At 36.5% G+C, this 21,639-nt stretch overlaps 1 protein-coding gene across 16 annotated transcripts in view; it reads right to left on the reverse strand.

The window, feature by feature from the left end:
* PTPRD (protein tyrosine phosphatase receptor type D) overlaps positions 1–21,639 on the reverse strand; it is a 537,728-nt gene that overhangs the window by 438,271 nt on the left and 77,818 nt on the right. The gene's annotated exons all lie outside the window — the stretch shown is intronic.

Genomic DNA, 21,639 nt, shown 5'->3' on the forward strand with positions numbered 1-21,639 from the left:
TGGTTCAAAATTCACAAAACTAAATAAGTATAAAATATTTTTCTGTAAGTTTTAATCTTCATGGTTCTGAAGTTAAAGTTTAAAGCAGTACTAAACTGTAAATTGCAAAAAAATTAATATCTATACTATCTACAATTCAGTTAAATATTTCAAAGTATTCACTCTATGAAGAATGGTAATCCACACGTTTTATTTGATATTCTGATGTTTCAAAAATTATCACAGCCAATGCCCACACAGGCAAAATCTATAACGTGAAGGTAAGTAGTTGTGCAGTGACAGGATGTGATGCGGGTATAGGGATACGACTGGGGTGGTCTGTGCAGGCTTGACAGGAGCTGGGGTTAGAAGAATGGGTCGGATGGTCCATGGTTTTGGTGGGAGAGTAGGGGGGACCAGGTGAACACAGTGAACTGGTGGGTATGTGGTGGAAACTATAATGTTGACAAAACTCTTTAGACAATATAATGAGGAAGAGTTACTGATTTAGGGTGTTGGATGCGGGGCATTTGGCACCTGGGGCAGGCTTCCAGAGAGTGTGGGAGTGCTCACCTTGTCACAGTGCATTACATCTGTGCATGGAAACCCATACAATGAGCGGGAAGGTGTTGTACCTCAATCCTGGGGAGGCCTGATTTTTTCAAACAGAGGGGAGGGTGTCTCACGAGAGCATGGGTGACTCCTAATGGGGGAGGACAGAACAGCATGTCAAGCCCTCAGCATTGTTGCAAGTATCTATGAATCTTGTCCTTCAAGCACTGAAGCTTGGTTGTCACTGCGGGCCCTGAGGGGAGGGGGAGAGAGGAATAGAATAGATGGAAGAGGAGATAAATGGGGGATAATGCAAGTGTTCAGCATGATCATACAATGATGGATACAGGCCATGTTAAACTTCACCAAAAATTTATGTAAGTGTACAGTCTAAAATGTAAACCATAATGTAAACTACTGACCATGGTTAGTAGCTATGTTTCAATATTTGTACGTGAGTTGTAGCAAATGTAACATGTACATGTAAAAAGATCATTGTTGGAGAAGGAGGAAAAAGGAGAGAATGTTGGGTACATGGGAGGCCCTATATTCTGTATGTGACTTTACTGTGACTTAAAACTTCTTTGAAGACAAAATGAAAAAAAAAAAAAGGGGGTAAGACACTGAGGAAGAAATGGAAGAGTTTGCCTTTCCAGTTTACAAACAGGACAATACCTATTACAGTGATGAAAGGCAAAACGTCAAAAAAAAATTTAATAATATTTTTCATTTTTTAAAACCCCAATTTATTTTTTCCTTTTTTTAGTTTTTCTGAATTATTATGTATTTTATTTCAAATCTTTAAACCTATCATTACTATTTTATTTTCCTATTAACTGAATTTGGCAATATCTTAGGCTTCATTTTTTAAGAAGTTTTGGATCACAGAGCTATGGCAGGGGAGGAGCACTGGTATGGGGTGTTATTGATGGCTGATGCATGGGAGGAAGTTTGCCTGGGCATGCATATAGGGTACATAGATATGCTCAGATGTTCATTTGGTGTTGACACAGTGGGTAGAGATTCACATGACAACTGAGGGAGTGCTTAGTTCCCATCCTGGGGACCTATGCCACATTTCCCAATGGAACAGAGACAACCCCCAAGGGCAATGATGAGTGAAGAAGGATACTCCAATGATGAGTCCTTGATACTGATGACTATGCTTATGAGCCTGGTGCACCTGGAATTTCAACTTGGCCTAGTGTTCAGGGTGCCTAAAAGTTACCTCCTGTGAGGCTCCAAGTTGCTCAAATGTGGCCATTCTCTAAGCCAAACTCAGCATATAAATGCATTACCTTTCCCCCAGCTTGGGACATGACTCCTCCAGGGGATGAGCCTCCCTGGCTCCGAGGGATTACCACCATGCACTGGCTGGTGATGCAACTGGAAAAAGACCCTGAATAAAAGGGGGAAATGGTGAAGACAAATGAGTTTATATGGCTAAGAGACTTCAAAATGAGTCAGGAGGTCCTCAGAGGGATCACATTTATGCTCATCTCAGCACAATCTCAGAGAAGCCAAAGTAGATACAACCCCAGGTAGTGGTGCTCCTGAGGGCTATGGAGACACCCAGGTCCTATGGTCATGGCAGATGACTCCAAAGTTCTGTGCCTTTCCAGTGGGTCCTGTTGGAATTTGTGCTCCTGAGTGTAATGGAGTTGGACTCAGATGTGACTTCTCTACACACGCTTCTTCTGTCCTTTTTATTGAACCTGTGGTTGGCACTGTGGTTGGTGTATGCCCAGGAGACTTGAATCTCTGGACTGCCCATGTGCCATCTGGGCCCTTAGCCTCAGGAGTGTTGCAGCACCTACTCTCCAGTTCAATGGACTTACTCAGGTTAGCTAACAGGTAGGTGAGGACGGCCAACTACCAAACACAGGAACCAAAAGAGTCTACAGCTGTGGGCATGAGAGTCCCATCTACCAATTATGTGGGATCAAAGTCCCCTCTCAGTTGGGAGATGGAGTGGGCATCACCACACTAGAGTCCTCAGGATGGAGGAATAAAATATGGATTCGAGTGGATTTAGTATCACAGAATTATTGTGACTCCAGCAATGGAAAAAATTATATCATTGATGTGAAGGCAGTGGCCATGGGAGTTGCTGAAGGCAGGGAAAGGGAAAAGAAGGTGTGATACGGAGATATTTTCAGGACTTGGAGTTGTCCTGAAAGATATTGCAGGGACAGATGCCATAACCCACTGAATGGACTGAGAGACAGTGTAAACTATAATGTAAATTATAATCCATGCTGTACAGCAGTGCTCCAAAATGTATTCATCAATTGCAATGAATGTACCACTCTAAAGAAAGAAGTTGTTGATGTGGGAAAAGTGGGAGGTGTGGGGAGTGGGGAATATGGGAACCTCCTATATTTTTTAATGTAACATTTTATGTGATCTATGTATCTTTTAAAAATAAATTTAAAATATATTTTAAAAAATAATCTCAATTACAAATTATATGTGAAACTAAACATATACCTTATTATGAGATGCCTGAAAACTTTTAACAGCCTCTTTTTGGTTTATTAATCAATGCAGAATCAATATGTACCTTTAGAGGGCATATTGAAACTATATTTTTTAATTGTCTACTTAATTCCACAAAAATGATACAATCCCCTAAATGCATCATATCCTGAGTCCTGATCACAATTCCCTTTTAATTAGCAAGGGCTTAATATAGGCCCTCTTGTTATTTTTGAAGGTGAAGATTTTAAAGTGAAAATGAATAAGATTGATTTCATTTTATGTTCATGGGATGGTCTTTCCATGAGATGGTTGATACGACTAACACATGGGTTTTTGTGTGATGCTACTGTGCAACCCTGGGCAAGGATAAATATAAAGTACCTAACTTAAAAATCAAATGAGAATAATAAATAAAATAACATGCATAAACTATTTCATCCTGCCCTGGCACATAAGAAATGCTCAATAATGTTAGCTTATAAGTATTGGATATAAAAAGAGATTGGAATGACATGTATTCAGTGAACCTATATTACACACACACACACAAACACACACACATATATATATACTATATTGTTTCTATCTGGATGCTTGTAATAAAATTTAAATACGTCTTCATATATGCTTGTGTATATATCCTTTTTAATTAATTTTGCCTAGGACATGATAGCACTTTCAGTCTATACAATCCTATAATTTTCAAGATCACAATGTTGTTCTTCAATTAAAAATTTTCATTTTGAATTCATTATTAATATTTCTTTGCAGGAGACAACTAGTAATTTCATAGGTACATATCTGTCCTTTGCTCTCCATTTTTCATTTCCCTCATCATTTTCAGTTTTCTGTGTGGTCTGCATTCTAGAAGAGCTGCCTTTTTTTTTTTTCCATAATAGCTGTTCAATTTTTTTTTGCAATGTCAACTCTGCTCTGTACTGAAGCCAATGAGTACTTTAATCTGGTGGTGTAATTTTTTGTTTTCTTCAGATTTCTTTTTTCCCTAATCCAGTTCCCTTTCCATTTTAGCTTCTTTTCTTTTCCCCCTCATTTTCTTGCTACTGTGACTTTCTGTCTTTCACAGAGGCTATATGTTACTTCCTGCTTAGGACTTAAAACATTAATTTAAAAATTCTCTCCTGATCACCATAATAAATCCTTTTCAGGAAAGTGGTTCTTCTCTTCCTCTGAGGACTCAGGACAAGCTTCCTTTACCCTTGTGCTGAAGTATTCTTTCATGAACTCATGTTTATTTATTTCTTATTATTTACTATTTATTTCTTATTATTTACAAACTCTGAAAGGCCTATCCAGACACTGTGTTTCTCAACAGATACTACAGCACAATTTATGTGCATCTTTTCTCTCCTCACTACCCATGTGCATGTTAGTTTTGCAATGTCCTCTTCAGATCTAGGCAACAAGGGTGCTATAGACGGAAATGAGCCAGAGACACTCTGCTGAACAAAGATGAGAGTGTCTTTTATCCCAACACTTAGTTATCTTAAATCAGAGAATCAAAGGGATGTAGGGATGATTGGAGTACCCATGCTGTACTACTATGATATGAAAAGTGGAAGGGCTCAATGTACTGAGTTTTAAGAATTAATGCAATCAAAAGATCATTTCAGAGTGGCACAAATTCAGAGTTTCCTGCCCTTTCAGAGTTTCCTGTCTTTTTATGGAACTGCTCTTCATTAGAAAAAAGTGCTGATTTTTTCCCCTCCATCTTATTCCACTAGCCTTGTGTTAAAGGAAACTCCCTTCAAAACTTAATAATAGAGTTTGTCAGTTTTAGTTTCCAATGTTACTCAGGGTTTCTCTTCTTCTGGAATATTTCTGAACTATTTCCCAGCAATATATTCTGAAATATTGCTGGGAGAAGCAATATCAAGGGATGCGAGCCTAAGACCTTTTTAAACAGAAAGGCTAGGCTAGACTTTTAAAAATATTTTTTATTTTATTCAAATTATTTCAGCTTTTCTTTCCTTAGCCTTATTACTTGTATCAAAATAACCAATATAAAATAAATGAGGTTAATCTTATCTTGCTTGGCATATTATTTGGTTCCTTTTTATTTTTATTCAGTTTTTTACTTTTATTGCTGACCTCTGTTTGAAAGTATTTCTCTATTATGAATTCACTATTCCAGTAAAGCATAACAAACATATCATTTCATTCCTATTTTACTAATATTCCCACCTACTTGAAAGTTTTGTTTCTTCAAAAGGTTCTTTTGAATGTTAGTATTTAAAAGTATGGAAATTGAGAGTCTCTGATTTTTCTCTTCCTTCCCCCAATCCCTCTTTGTGTGTGTGTGTGTGTGTGTGTGTGTGTTTTATAGAGGTGCCTAGTCTAGCTGGTAGATTCTTAAAGTTAATATGGATGTCTTTGATACCAGAGGAGATCTGAAGAAGACAATGGCCTTTCAGGTGACTATCGGTGGTGGTTTGGCTTCCCACTAGGAAAAAAAAGGATTTTATTTGCTATAAGTAAAGTAGAAAGTAAATTGTGGTAGGAAACGGCAGACTACTTTCCTTTTAACAGAATTTGGGGATTGTCATTTTTGAAAGTATGGCTAGTTCTACTTACAGTCGTAGTACTCACCACAAACTAGGTATACATTTTTTTTTTCATCAATCAGCCATTTAATCTTTAGTCTTTATTTTCTTTTTTCAAAAAAGGATTCTAATTTGAGGGAAAAAAGACTTAAGCTTTTTTACATTCCTTGTGTAACCAGTTGATTGTGGAATGAAGTTGCAAGTAGTAACATAACCAGAGAAAATATAGACGCTGATTTTATTTCTTAGCCTAAGGAGCAGTTGATCTAAAATCTGAGCTAAATAATCTTTACACATAGAGGCAAATGTGGTTGTCGTTTAATCCCAAAAAAGCATATAAGCAATTATTAACTGATACATAGACAATAACTTTTATAGGGTAATATAAAAAGTGGCCAGGACATTCCAACAGGAAAAAAAATAGAGGTTAAGTAAAGACTACACTGGTAATATATATTGTGACTGATAAACTTAGAATTGAAAAGCTTCCATCTTTTCAATGGCTTCAGTCAATTGCACCATTTCTTTGCATGGCTCTTTCCATAAGGCTATGTTCCACAATTGTTACTGTTCATCATGAATATGTATGGAGAGCACAAATCAAGTAACAGAGAATTAGAGATGACCCTCCATGAGATTTTAAAGCTCAAACATAGCCACAGCACAGAAAGCATAGCTGGAAGACCTAAAATGCATCTTCTAGGAGTTACAATCTTGAAAACATATAGCCAATCCTGATGTCAAAGCTCAGTTAAACAGGGAATTATATAGACATGCAACAATACAGTTAACAATAACCATGATAGAGGGTATATTAAAGGAAATAAAATGGAAATGAGGATCCTAAGGAAGAAAAAAAAAAAAACACTTTAAAGGTCACTAATTTCTGCCACTGCAGAGATAATATTAAAATATATCTACAAAGTAGCCTAGGAGTAGAAACATAGTCCAATCCCTTACTTCTCTTGTGAGCTGTAGAGCAGGGTCTCTGAGGCTCCATGAACATATAAATCACAGAGGCTCAAACAAACTCAGATATACAATTAGGTTCACTAAAATAGCCATTAAAAATGGCCACTAGGGAGATAAGATTGAAGATTAAGCCTGTTTCAATGACTCAAACTATACAAGCTTTGGGAATGTGAGTGTGTGTGTTTGTGTGTGTGTGTGTAATTTTCCTCATTCTGTAGAACTGTATCATCTCTAATCTCCTAAAGACATACAATGCAAGAGAGGTTCTAATTAAACACTGAAATGAAATTGACTTTTTGGAATTTTTTTTTCCTGGCTGAAGTACAAAATAAGCATCATTTTGTTGGAACTATGTCAGTAAAATTTCATGTATAACCTTCATGGGAATTCTCAACCCCTTGGAGAAATCAGCTATATCGACAGGACATAGATTTATAATCAAAATGATAATATAACAATAATAATTGCTTCTTATGACAAATCCTTTTTTCTAATTTAATCCAATCACTGGTGTTTTCCTTAAGAAAATAATTAAATACATTTAAAAGCTGCTCCTCAAAATAGTCTTTCTGGCATAGAGAAAAAAAAACAATACAGACCACCCCATCATGTCACCAGATGAGCGGGCTCCTTCAATAAAAAATCTCTTTCAAAATTAATGGTCTGCTGCAACATGACTAGTGCTCAGGAAAGGAAATATTTATGGCTTTTCTCCTAACTTTTGACCCCTGAAATTAAAAGCACTTTCTCCACCTCCTGTCTTCCAGCTAACCTGTAGGAAAAATGCCTCTCTTTATGGCAGGGAGAAATTTTTACAATACCCAGGGATACAATTACATGGAAGTGATACAATACAAAGCTTTCCCCCAAAAAAGCCTGCTTCCCAGCAGTGAGAAAAAGCACAAAATGTGGGGACAAAGAGGTCACTGGATCTTGCCACATCCACTTATACCCAAACAGGAGATGGAGCTAATGTCCAAGGTGACACTGAAAAGCCACATGTTCAGGCTACCCAATGGCCTCCAGGTTTAAATAATCAACCCAAGGGTTAAGGTATGCCCAGGATCCAGTTCAGAAACTCAGACTGGTCACAGTATAAACTCAGATTCCAGCACATGCCACCAAGTAATCAAGCTCCCTGGTTATTCTGCAAAGTAAAGATGGCTTCAAAGTAAGTAAGATCAAGACGAAAAGAGATACTTTCTACCCAATCTTTCTTGTTAGCTTTGAGACACTACAACAGACTATACCACAACCAAAATATAGGACTCCAGTCATGAATAGTAATGTCAATAATATCATAAGAAAGGGTCTTAAAAGACTCCCACTGAGTGGTCATAACAGACCTTTTGTATCTGACATTCACAGATTAATCCAAAGTGCAGCTATTTGTATATTTGACTCCAGAAAAGATAAGATCAGCCAAATATTAGAGCTGAAAATCCAATGTGTATAGACATTGGTAGCAAAAAAATAAAGCCTCAAATTGACAGGTAAAATGTCTTTCTGAGCCATACACAAATTATACATTATGAGTTGAAAAAGAATTAAAATATTAAAAAATAGAAAAAGGCATACTTGAACTATGCATTACCTTTACATTAAATAATTACCACTGACTTGTTATAAATACCATTTTTGTTAAAACAGGAAAGAGATAGCCCACTTGAAAGAAAGTGGTATATATATTTTTTAATGGTCACAATCTTTTTTATTTTTGCTATTTTGAAGGAAGACTATTTTTTTACAGGGGAATGACCAGAAGCCACCACTCTCATATATCAAATTAAAATGTTCTACCTGAAAATGAGAACACAAGCACAAAGACATGGAAACAAACACAATTTACAAAATGCCACAAAACACATTTTTATAAGTCTTTCTTTTAAGCTCTCTAAACATGGTAAATGCACAACTGAACTATTTTCTCTAGATAGCTTTATTTTGGGAAAGCTAATGCTTTCTAAATGTCATGGTTTCAAGGGTCCCTTAAATTATTGGGGGAATATTTCTTAATAATAAAATGCAAACATTGAAAGTGAAGGGAGTATTAATTACTTGAACATAAGAAATAATTTGCATTATTTAAGGCAAATTAAGGACACTCCATTACTCTATTTCAGGATCAAAGTCAAGTCTTAGACCTCTCTGTTCACTGGGCATATTGCATTATATTGGACATGACACATACGTGAAATGTTTTTTTCTTCTTCTCCCAATTCTACATATTTACGGTGATATAAGCCATATGTTTCATTACAAAGGGTGTATGAAAGACTATTGCAAGAGAGGCAAATTCTTGATTCAGATTTCAGCAATATAGAAAGGCCTCTTCATTAAAAACACATTATTGTTTTGCTTCAAGGCATTTACCTTATGTTCCCAGTAACACCCTGACAGTTTAGAGATTAAAAACATCTGGAATTTAGGCAGTAAGATTTTAGGGATCATGAGTCTGATGCTAAAATTACAGGCTTTTATAGAATACTCACAATAATGGGCTATTTGGCAGAGAGGGGATCACGTGATGAATAGCTATATAATCATTCAATGACTAAACTCATTTCATGATTGGACATGAGGATACATAGGTTTAAATTTTTGATACCTATGCTATTCTCTATTTATAAACTAGGCAGCCTCTAAGATATTGCTAAGCTACTATATTAATTTTAGAAGCTTATTTTAGTTGTGCTTATGATAAAATGATCAAGCCTCTTTTCACAGACAGGAGGTGAAATAAAATGTCCTTTGAGTTAAAATGATGCATCTTGCATAACTAAATGCTAAGTAAAGTTTAAACACAAGTATAGTGTTTTAAAGAAATGTCCAGAAATTCTGTGATAATCCTTCTCTCAAGAAGTAGGGCATAATTTCCCTCTCTGAAAGTATGGGTGAGACCCAGTGACTCACTTCTAGGCAGAGGTGATGGGATAACATTTCTATGATAAAATTATCTTAAAATTGTGGTTTCTGGCCTGGATGTTTGCTAAAGCACGCTCTTTTTCTCTCTCTTGAATCATGCTGTTTGGGGGAAGCCATGTAGTGAAGACACTCAAGCTGCCCATGGAGGGGCCAACATGGTGGGCACCCAAGGCCTGTTAGCAACCACTTTAGTGAGCTTAGCTTAGAAGAGGATCTTCTGCATCTTGCCAACAGCCACATGAGTCAGTCTAGAAGCAGCTCCCTCCCCAGGTAGGCCATGAGATCCCTGTAGCTCTGGCCACATCTTGACTGCAGCCACATGACCGATTCTACCAGACCTACCCAGCTAAGCCACTCCCATATTCCTCACTCACAGATACTGAGAAATACATGTTTGCTGTTTTAAGCTGTTGAACTTGGAATAATTTGCTACACAGCAGTAGGTAACTACTACAGCATGTACTGTGGTGGGCCAGAGAAGGGTCAGAGAATGAGTCTTGATCTCCAAGCCCAGGATCATGACTTCTCAGATGTATGACACTGGACAGGATTACACAGCTCCTGTTGGCCTCATTTCCTCATTTTTATAACAAAGACTGAACAAAATGATTTTCAAGACTTCTTCTGGCCATGGAGAGGCAGGAATAAAAACTAATCCTCCATTTAATGCATGGTTATTCTAAAAACTCAAAACTCCTCTAATAAAGAAAAAATATATGCAAAAAAAGAAGGCAGCTCTAACTTCAAAGTGAAAGAAAATATCCACTGGAATAGGACAGCAGTGGGGCCTGCCATGCAGGGCATGGTGGAGAAGAGGCTGAATAATCATTGGTGGTGATCATGCAAGAGTTTTCTTGCACTAGATCAGGCAAATAACATATATGGTCTCTTTCAACAAAGGTAAGAGATAATGCCCCAAATCCAAATGAACCAAAACCAAAACGATAAACAGTGAAAGTAGGGACGTTAGGTAAACTGCCTAGATAACACTTTCCCATACTTTTTTAATAGCTACTTCCCTTTCTAGGGTGCTGCTACCTACAGATAACTTGCACAAAATCCCGAAGAACCCTGCACATTTATTGCGTTTTTTTTTGTAATGGCAGAAAATCAGAAAAACTCTGAAAAACTGTCTGAGGACACACTCTATGTTTAGTCATGGAAGGGTGGCCATGATCCATTTTAATTGAAAAGAACAAACTGCAAAACTCATTATAGAGATCTCAACCTTGACCACACATCAGAATCACTAGAGGACTTTAAAAAATTCTAGGGAAGCCCAGTAGTTAGGGTGTCCGTCTACTACATGGGAGGTATGTGGTTCAAAACCCAGACCTCCCTGACCCGTGTGGAGCTGGCCCATGCGCAATGCTGATGTGCTCAAGGAGTGCCGTGCCACACAGGGGTGTCCCATGCAGGGGTGTCTCCCACGGAGGGGAGCCCCACACGCAAAGAGTGCGCCCTGTAAGGAGAGCCACCCAGAGTGAAAAAAGCGCAGCCTGCCCAGGAATGGTTGCCGCACACATGGAGAGCTGACACAACAATATGATGCAACAAAAAGAAACACAGATTCCCATGCTGCTAACAACAATAGAAGCAGACAAAGAAGAAGATGCAGCAAAAAAGCACAGAGAAAAGACAACGGGGGGGGGTTAAATAAATAAACAAATCTTTAAAAAAAAAGTTAAATATATAAATATATATTAAAAATTCTGATGCCCAGGTCACACTCCAGAGTAACTGAGTCAGAATCTCTGAAATTGAGACCTAGTCATTCATCACAAAGTTTTTAAAACTTAACATGTGATTTCAATGTGCAGCCAAAGTTGGGAACTATTCATGGTATGACCTCATTTCTATTACTACATGAAACAACGAAAAAAGGCCCACTGTTTAGAGTACATTTGTCAATTTATCAGAAAACATCTAAAAGGAAAGACACTAAAGAGAGTGAGAATTAGGATGAAGAGGAAATTTTACCCTTAAAATATTTTGCAAGAAACAAATATCACCACTATAATTAAAAAGAAAAATATTCATAAAATTCTCAAATTACTACAGGGTCTAGAGTAACAAAGATGATTATTACTATTTGCCCTTAATCTGTAGCTATAAAAAAGTCATTGAAACTTTAGCTACAATATGACAACTTGCCCAGTTAAAAAGTAAAACAATTAACTAAACAATAAACAACACTTTAGAAGACTAATGCTGTCACTGAACTTTTGCCCGCAGAAAATTATTTATCCCATAATTCTGATGAAATGATGATATAATCTAAAGCCTTTGATGGAACAAAAAGAAATAAAACATACATAGAATTTAGAATGTGGCATGGATATTAGAGGTTAAAGTATCTATCTCTATTTTTTTGTAAAGATTTATTTTTATTTATTCTCTCCCCTTCCCCCGACGAATCTTGTTTTTCAAGGAGAGAAGCCTGGTGGTACCATGGGTCCCAAGGAAAGTGGGGGAGGGGAGTAGAATAGATGGAAAGTGGGGCATTTTGGGGATGATGGAAGTGTTCTATATGATCTTTCAATGATGGATACAGCCCATTAAATTTCATTACAATTTATAAGAATGTAAGGACCAAAGTAAAAACCATAATGTAAACCACTGGCCATGGTTAGTAGCTGTGTTTCAATATTTGTACATCAATTATAACAAATGTACCATCCACATATAAAATGTTATTAATAGGGGAAAGGGGAAAGGGGGAAGGAAGGATGTTGGGTATGTGGGAATCCCCTATATTGTGTACGTGACTTTTCTGTAAACTAAAACTTCTTCGAAGACAAAATGAAAAAAGTAAGACACTGGGCGAATAAACAGAAGAAAATGTCACTATACATACAAGACAACAGATCTTACAGTTACGAAAGACATAATGTCAAAAAAAAATTTTTAATATTTTTTCATTATTTTTATTACTCTAAATCTTTATTTTTTAACTTTTTAAATTTTATTTCTTATTTTTGAAACTATCATTTTTATTTCATTTTCTTATTAGATGTATTAGACTATTTTGTTGGCTTCATTTTTTTAAGAAGTTTTGAATCACAGAAGGGTTACAACTATGACAAGGGAGGATCATTTGTGTGGAGTGTCAGTGATGGGGGAGACTTGGGAGGAGAGTCACCTGGCATACATATAAGGCATATAATGTGTTCAATTGTTCATGGGGCATTGTCACTGTGGGTGGAGCTCTGCCACATTCTCTAATGGAACAGCAAGAATCCCCTGAGTACAGCAACAATGACTAGTGAAGGAGGATGGTCCAGTGATGTGTCCTTAATATTGATGATTGTGCTTATGAACCTTTACTCTTGAAATTGAAACTTAGCCTAGTATTATAGGGTTCCAAGTTACCTCCTGAGAGCCTCCATGCTGCTCAAATGTGGCCTCTCTCGAAGCCAAACTCAGCAAATAAATGCATTAGCTTCCCCCCAATGTGGGACATGACTCCAGGGGATAAGCCTCCCTGGACCAAGGGATTACTACCAAGTACCAAGTAGCAAAGCAACTGGAAAAAGATCTTGATCAGAAGGGGGAATAGTTAAAGACAAATGAGTTTATATGGATGAGAGTCTTCAAAGTGAGCCAGGAAGTCATTCCAGAAGTAACACTTACGCATGTCGCAGCAGGATCTCATTGACTGCCGAAGCAAGTACTACCTCAAATAGTGGGTCTCATGATGGCTCTGGCAACATCCAGACACTATAGTCATGGCAGATTGCTCAGGAGTTTAAGGCCTCGCCAGTGGAATTTATGCTCCCCCATGTGACAGAGTTGGACTCAGCTGTGGTATCCCTAAACATGGTTCTTCTGACCCTTCTATTTGAACCTATTATTAGTACTAGGGTTGATAGGTGTATATCCAAGAGACTGAAATCTTTGGGCTGTCCATGTGCCAGCTGGGCCCTGAGTCTCAACAGAGTTGCAACACCTACTCTCCAGTTCATTGGGCTCACCCAGGACAGCTAACAAGGAGATGATGATGGACAACGACCATCCCAAAGAACCAAGGGTCTACAACTGCAAGCAAGAGAGTCCCATTCATCTGCCCGATAGAATCGAAGCTCCATTTCGATGAGAGGTGGAGTGGTCATCACCATCCTAGACTCCTCAGGATTAGGGAATGAACTTTGGACTAAAGTAGACTTATTAGTATTCTACTATAGGCTTATTGTGATTCTAGCAGTGGAAGAAATTATATCATTGATGTGGAAACAGTGGCCACGGGAGGTTCTGAGGGCAGGAAGAGGGAAAAACAGGTGAAATATTTGGACATTTTCAGGACTTGGGGTTTGTCCTGAATGACATTTCAACAACTGATACAGGCCATTACATATCATGCTGTAACTTAGAAAACTGTGCAAGAGAGAGTCTAAACTACAATGTAAACTATAATCCCTGCTTAGTGGCAATGCTCCAAAATGTCATCAATTGGAAAAATGTACCATATTAATGAAGGATATTGTTAATGTGGGAAAATGTGGGAGGCATAGGGAGCAGGGCATAAGGGAATCCCCTGTTTTTTTATGTAACATTTATGTAATCTAAACATCTTTTTTTAGAAAATAAAAAGTGTATTTTAAAAAAAGAGAGATAATGAAACAGGCTCACAGAACAAATTATTCACTTAATAGTTTGCAAAGGACTGGAACTACTAATGGTTTAATGCTATTACACAAAAACCCAAAGAACAATGCACATCTGTTGCAGCATTTTTTGGTAATGGCAAAAATTAGAAAAAATTTGATAAACCACCAGTGAGAATGCATTGTATGTTTAGTCATGGAAGGGTGGCCATAATATATACATATCACTGTATATTAATGGGTATAAAAATGATGCATTACAGTATTTTAAGGGTGTTTGAGTATGTGGCAGGGGGACAGGGAAGCGATTGTCCAAAAGAAACCAATCTAATCCTTTTGTTAACATTATGCCAAATTTTATCAATGATTTATGAATCATTCCAGCATAATATATTATATAACATATGAAAATATTTATGTACATATATTTTAATGTCCAACATCATGGAAAATTCATAAAGACAACAATTGATTTACATTAAAATGTTAACTAAGAATTATATTAGTAAACATTTGTGTGTCTAATATTTGTTTGGAATCATTCAGAATTTCTTTATTTACTCATCTACTATTTATATAACTTTGTTTAGCTTCCTCTCAATGTTGCAGTTTTGGAAACAGTAGTACTTGAGAATTAAATGGAAATGGCACAAGCATAATTACAGCAGGATGAAAATGTTAAGCACTCACTCAGAGTTTTAACCTGAGAGTGTTTCAGATGAATAGCATCATCAATCAATCTTTATTGAACATCCACAGTGTACATGATTTGGCCTAGGCAATGAATAATAAAGACTGTTGTAGCTCTATGGATTTCCCTTCTTCTCAGAAATAGTGAAAAACTGCCAAAAATACAATGACAGGTAAAAAAAAAAATGTACCCCCCCACCACTTACTTGAATGCCAACTATAATGGAACTGATTACCGTCAGTGTGAAAATAAAATAGATCTAATGTGAAAACACTGATATCAAAAGTAAAGGAACAATTTTCTTCAATCTGTACTAAATCTTTGAATATTTAATTTTTTTCTCTCTCTGAAAAGAAAAACCAGTTTTTCTTGTACACAGTACAAATTTATAACTTTTTTTTATTTTGAAATAAGTACGTGGAAACCTTTCTCCCTTGTCAAGGATGCCAGTGAATGACAAGCTAGTGGACGTCTAAATGGTTAATAAAGGACATTCAGATGAATACAAATCAAGAAATTACAAAAAATCAATGTGCTAAAATGGTTGTGATTTTGAAAAGTTTGCTTCAAAGCATCTTCTCATTTTGATGTGACAGTGTAATAAAAGGAAAGAAGATCAACTATCTGAGCTAACCCAACAAAACAATTAGAAAAAGTGAGAGGATTTCTTCAAAAAAGTGAAGACATACGTGCTATGTGCTTTGTCTATTCACCATTCAAGAGCCATTCATTTTTCTATCATAAAATAAGATCTCTCTGAACTGTACAACATAGAAAAATTAAGGATTATTAGACATCAGTGCAGTCAATCCCTCACCCTAGGAAATTGATTGAAAAGCCTCTGAGTGCAAAATCTTACATTTCAGACTAAAACAAAAGGCAAAAACAAAAGGCATCTATTTGAGTATTTGGTTAGCCCATTTTTAAATGGAATACCTACATTTAAAAAAAAACTATATATGTTTCAAGAGTATATTGATATACCTTTGAAATAATGTATGTTCATCCATCAATTATTTCTATGTATTTTTTTTAATTATCCATATATTAATGGGCAAAAACTTTAAATATATGAATTCAGTCGAAAGGCAAAACACAACAGAAATGCCAAATGTCTCTACAGCCACTAAATACTTTTATTCATGAAATCTATTTTTCATCAATATTTTCCTCAGTATTTGCAGGTTTTTTCCCATTATAAAGGAAAATCCAGAATGGAGAAATGTGCATGTGTGTATGTACACACACACATAATAGCAAAGACCTTTACTGTACTTTTGGAATTTTTAGAGTTTAGAATCAAGAAAAGTGTTTCGTTATTTAATGTATCAACTAGCAATGCTTTACCTGTCATGGTGAATCATGAAACCTATCTTTTCCCACTAATGAGAGGTGACAAATTTAAGTTAGAGTGATAAGAAAATACATAAACTTAAAGTAATTACTCAGTAAGAGCTAAAGAACTTATGGGTCTCCTGGAAAGTGGATGTGGCTCAAGCAATTGGGCTCCTGTCTATCATATGGGAGGTTCAGGGTTCAATTCTTGGGGCCTCCTGGTGAAGGCAAGATGGCCTGTGCAGCAAGGTGGCCTGTGGAGAGAGCTGGCTCAGATGGAGTGCTGGCCCAAAAAAAAAAAGCCCTTATGAATCGCTATAATAAATCTTGTCCCTGATTTTCAATTGGGGATTTGTGGGGTGGGTGTGGGGATTAAAAAATATTTTGAAAAAAAATTCCAAAGTCCAAAAGTTAAAAATATATATATATATATTTTTTTTTTTAAATTATATATAAATTATATATATATTTATATATATATATATATAATTTATATATATATAAAGCAGGGATTCTTAACAAGGGGTCCATGAGCTTGAATTGAAATTCAAAAACACATTGCTCTTGTGAGGATGTGTTGGTGTGGGTGTGATACATTTATTAAATAATACACAGTATAGTGTGGACTTAGTAAGGCATCTATGGTTTTTACCTGACTGGCAAAGGGGTCTGTGCAACAAAAAAGGTTAAGAACTCCTAATCTAAGGGATAATTATAGTAGAATAGAACTCTTTCCTCAATTGCTCCTACACATATATATGCTCACTGACAAACATTCATTATTTTTGACAATGGAACTAGTAGCTACACCTGTGATCTGTGTGTTGTTGAAGATGCCAGTTCAGGCATCAGTCATTTCCTAACACTGCCTGGTGATCCAGCCCAGACTACCTTGTTCAGAGCACCCAAATCTTGGTTACCAAGGCAAGCTAAGCTGAATCATAAGTCAAACAACTGTTCTAAACAGTGTTTCACCCACTCATCAATATTAGGAAATATTAGAGTGTAGGAATTACTAGTCACTGAATAAAAATTATTTAATCCTTCCTGGAAACAAAAAACACAGAATTAGATATTTGAGTTATCTTTTTATTCTTTTATGTTTCTTATATAGATAGTTTATATTGGTATGTCTTCAAGTATACTAATATATTTTAAAGCAGTTTTGAGATAGATTCACATACCATACAGACCATACAAACTGCACAATCAGTGGCTTTTAGGATAATCACAAAATTGTGTATTCATCACCACAATCAATTTTAGAACATTTTCATTACTCCAAAAAGAAAAAACCCATATCCCTTAACAGTCACCTCTCAATCTATCCTTCCCCAGCCCTACAAAGCCACTAATCTAATTGTCTCTATAGAATTATTTATATTTACATTTTATTTAAATGGAATCATACAATATGTAGTACTTTGCATCTAGTTTCTATTCCTTAGAATAATGTTTTTTAAATTATCATTTTTTTAATTAGAGAAGTTGTGAGCTTACAAAACAATCCTGTATAATATACAGGATTCCCGTACATGACCCCACCACCAGCATCTTGCATTGTTGTGGAACCTTTGTTACAAATGATGAAAGAACATCATCAAAATATTACTCCTTCCTAAGTCTTTAGCTCACTTGGTGTATTTTTTCCATAAACCATCTAATTATTAATACCATCTATTAGTACTGCACATTTGCTATATAGTTCATGAGAAAACGTTCTCATATTTGCACTGTTTGGAATGTCTAGTCAGCTGTTAATCCCATTCAGTATATTTTTCACCTCAGACATTGCATTTTCATCTCTAGAAGTCTAGTTTGGGTCTTTTTTTATATTTATAAGTCTCAACTTATCTTGTTGAACACAAAGAATACAGTTAACTATTTTATTGTTCTTGTGTGTGAATTCTAACTTCCGTGTCAACTCTGGATCAGCTTCAACTGATTGGGTTATTGCATTATTATGGGTGGTAATTTACTGCTTCTTTGCATGCCTTTTTAGTGGATGCCAGGCACTATGAATCTGTGTGTTGGACTTTTTTAAAATTCCCATAAACCTTCTTGATCTTTGCTGATGGATGCAGTTAGGTTTATTGGATATATTATGATTGCTTTGGGTCTTCATTTAAGTTTTGTTAGATGGGACCAGATCAGAGTTCAGTCCAGTCCCCACTTCAGAACCAGAACCCTTCTGAGCATTCTATCAGATGTCCTGTAAATTATGGGGCTTTATTCATTTATTTTTAATGCTGGTAGGAACAGGCACTGCTCCCCATCCTTTGTGAGCTATGGGGATTTCTTCCTTTTGTGTTTTAATCACCTCACATGTATTTGTTGGTCAATGCTCTGCTGAAAACCCAAGGTTGAATTCTCTCTTTGCAGCTTTCTTTTCTCTAGTATTCTATTTTGCAAACTCTTGTTGTCTTGGTCTCCCCAGACTGAGTCCATTCTCCTCTATTCTTGGAGTCTGCCTTGCTTTGCCTGGGTTCCCCTTCCCTGTGTCATGGCCTAAACTCTCTCGAGGCATAAAGATGGGCTGGGACTCCCCTTGTTGTTTTCTTGTGACAGGGATCACTGTTCTCTGTTGCCTGATGTCCACCCTCTCAAAGACCATTGTTTCAATTATGTCTCTGCTGAGTGGCCTGTTTCAGATAGAAGAGTCAATCAGTCCCTTACTCCACTTACCTAAAAAGGCTATATTCAGAATTATCTTTTTAAAACTCAAACCAGGGAACCATATTTTGCTCAACAGATAGAGCATCCGCCTACCATACCGGAGGTCCAGGGTTCAAACCCCTGGCCTCCTTGACCGTGTAGAGCTGGCCCATGTGTAGTGCTGATGCACGCAAGGAGTGCCGTGAAACGCAGGGATGTCCCCCACATAGGGGAGCCCCACGCACAAGGAGTGCATCCCACAAGGAGACCTGCACTGTGTGAAAAAAGTGCAGCCCACCCAGAAGTGGCGCCACACACACAAAGAGCTGACGCAGCAAGATGACACAACAAAAAGAGACACAGATTCACAGTGCTGCTGACAAGAATGCAAGCAGACACAGAAGAACACAGCAAATGGACAGAGAGCAGACAATGCAGGGGTGGGGGAAGAGAAATAAATTTAAAAAAATAAATCTTTAAAACTCAAATCTGGTAATATAACTCCCCTGCATAAAACTCTTCACAGGCTTCCCATCAAAGTAAATTCCAAGTTCATAGATTGATATAGAAATTGGCTTCATAATTTAAACTTGTCTACTCTTAGCTAATCTTACAGTGTCACTTACAATACATTCTTTCAGTACCTTTGCATAAGCTGTCACCTCTGTCCAGAACTCTTCCCTGCCTTGACTGCTGAGAAAGTCCTATGCATCGTCAAATAATCAACACAAACACAAGGTCTCTGTGAAGACTTCCATGGCAATCTTCCAAGTGCCTTCTCCCCCTCTCTCTCACTCCCACCCTTCTCAATACTCAGAGGAACCTATCATCCCTCTTCCTGTTAAGGCATTCATTATTTTGTACTGTAACTTATTTAAATATGTTTTTTTTTTTTTACTCCAACATTCCTTTATAATAAATAGGGCAATAATTAAAATTAGACATTTCCCACAATTCTCAACTCATAGAAATGAACAATTAGGGTCATTTAGTCAAAATCTTCATCAAGCAATGGTAAAACAGGTTAGAAGTATGTCTTCAATTAACTGAGATTTGAGGCAGGAAAAAAAACAGAAAAATTAAAAACCTCTCTACTTTAATGGGAGCTAAGCAATTACACCTAGGAATACTTAGTGATAGGTCTTTCCCAAAGGAAAATCCTGAGATTTGAAGCACTGCGACTTTATAGAAGGAAGGTTGGTTTAATGTGAAAGCTTTTATCTTTAATAAAGAGATAATCAATATTTTATTCTGTGCACTTACTCAGCATCATGCATTACAAATATAAACTCAGACAAAGATTATGTCATCTATCCCAAACCACGGCAGGAGTCCTATCATGATCAGGAATAACATGGTCTCTCTGATCTTTCAGATTAATCTTCTCAGATGTGTGAATGTAAAGGTGATAGATTCAAAAATTCATAAAAAATGAAAGACTAGATATTCTAGAACTTCTACTTTACGATATTTTGTAACTCTTAAATTAGTTCTACAAAGATTATAATTTGAGATAATCTACTTGCTTCCATTATAAATATATGTACATAGTACTGATGCTTAAAATTATAAATGAACACATTATTGACTTTGTTCTATTCATCTGCCTTGGGGATGGTGGTGGAGCAGGAAGATAATCACTGAGCTTTCCTCCGAGTGTGAGGCAGCCTTTAAATGCAGTGCTCTATTTCTCTAGCTGTGACCTCAGACAAGCCCCTCAGACTCTCAGTTTTCTTTTCTGTAAAATGGGAATAAAACGGGGTGTCAAGGCACACATAGGAAAATTTATTTCAGCAAGTATGTTACATTTTCTATTAATATGATCAATATTTTTGTTTTCAACTTCCAGACACCTTTTTCAGATAAACTACTTTTAAATTTAAAGCAATAGTGTCTGATTGCTACTCTGAAAAATTTATAATGAAAACCCATTTAATGTTCAAAAAGCCTGTAAAATTCTAAGGCAGGAAACTCAGTGCTTCGGAACTCTACAAAGGCAAGCACAGAGAATACTGGAGACCTACAGTAGAGAGCCGGTGATTTGAGGCTGTGGAAGTGATGGGGAATTACGGAGACCCTGTGAAGGATTTTACTTTAACATAAATGCAACAAGAAAATATTAAGGTGAATTAAGCATAGGAAAGACACATCAGATTCTCATTTTGAAAATATCCCTCTGGCTGTTTTGAAAAGAATGGGTTAGAGCCATAGAAATGGGTACGGAGACATATAAGAAAGCTACTATAAGATAACAGGAAGAGCTGATGGGACTGGTCTGGAGTGGCAACAATGGAGATGGAAAGATGTTTCTTTGGGTATACCAGCCTTTTAAATACATGAGAGTAATCACAATGAATGTTAAAAAAAAATCACTTTAAAGGGGAAAATATATTAGAGATCAGCAATAATCTTGACTATTGATAAAAGAGATATTTCATAATACAGGGTATATTTTCTATTAGAAATATATAGTAAATCTAAAGAGAGAATAACCCTGTATTATGGGCTGGAGGAGAGACAGATGGGAGTAATCACTGACAGCGTGTCAGAGCAAAATAATAATACATAGATCACCATTAAATGCTATACCCAACAATGCCATAAATGAAGCACACATTCTACCATCCTTTAGAAAGAACTTTTGAATAAACTGACTATATTGATATATAAAATACATAGCTACACAAAGGTTCCTAATACTTTAGAGGAAATAGCAGAGAGTGAAGCACAATTTTTAAACATAGAATTACAGAAAAGCCTTTTTCTGATAGGGTTTTTTAATGTTTTATAGTAGGAAAGTCATATTGCTGGAAAGGCCAATAAGGTAAAATACTATCCATAATAGGTGGGAATATATAAACACTTTAGATTAAGAAAACAAAGC

The sequence above is a fragment of the Dasypus novemcinctus genome, chromosome 8, assembly GCF_030445035.2.
Source record: "Dasypus novemcinctus isolate mDasNov1 chromosome 8, mDasNov1.1.hap2, whole genome shotgun sequence".
NCBI classification, from domain to species: Eukaryota; Metazoa; Chordata; class Mammalia; order Cingulata; family Dasypodidae; genus Dasypus; species Dasypus novemcinctus.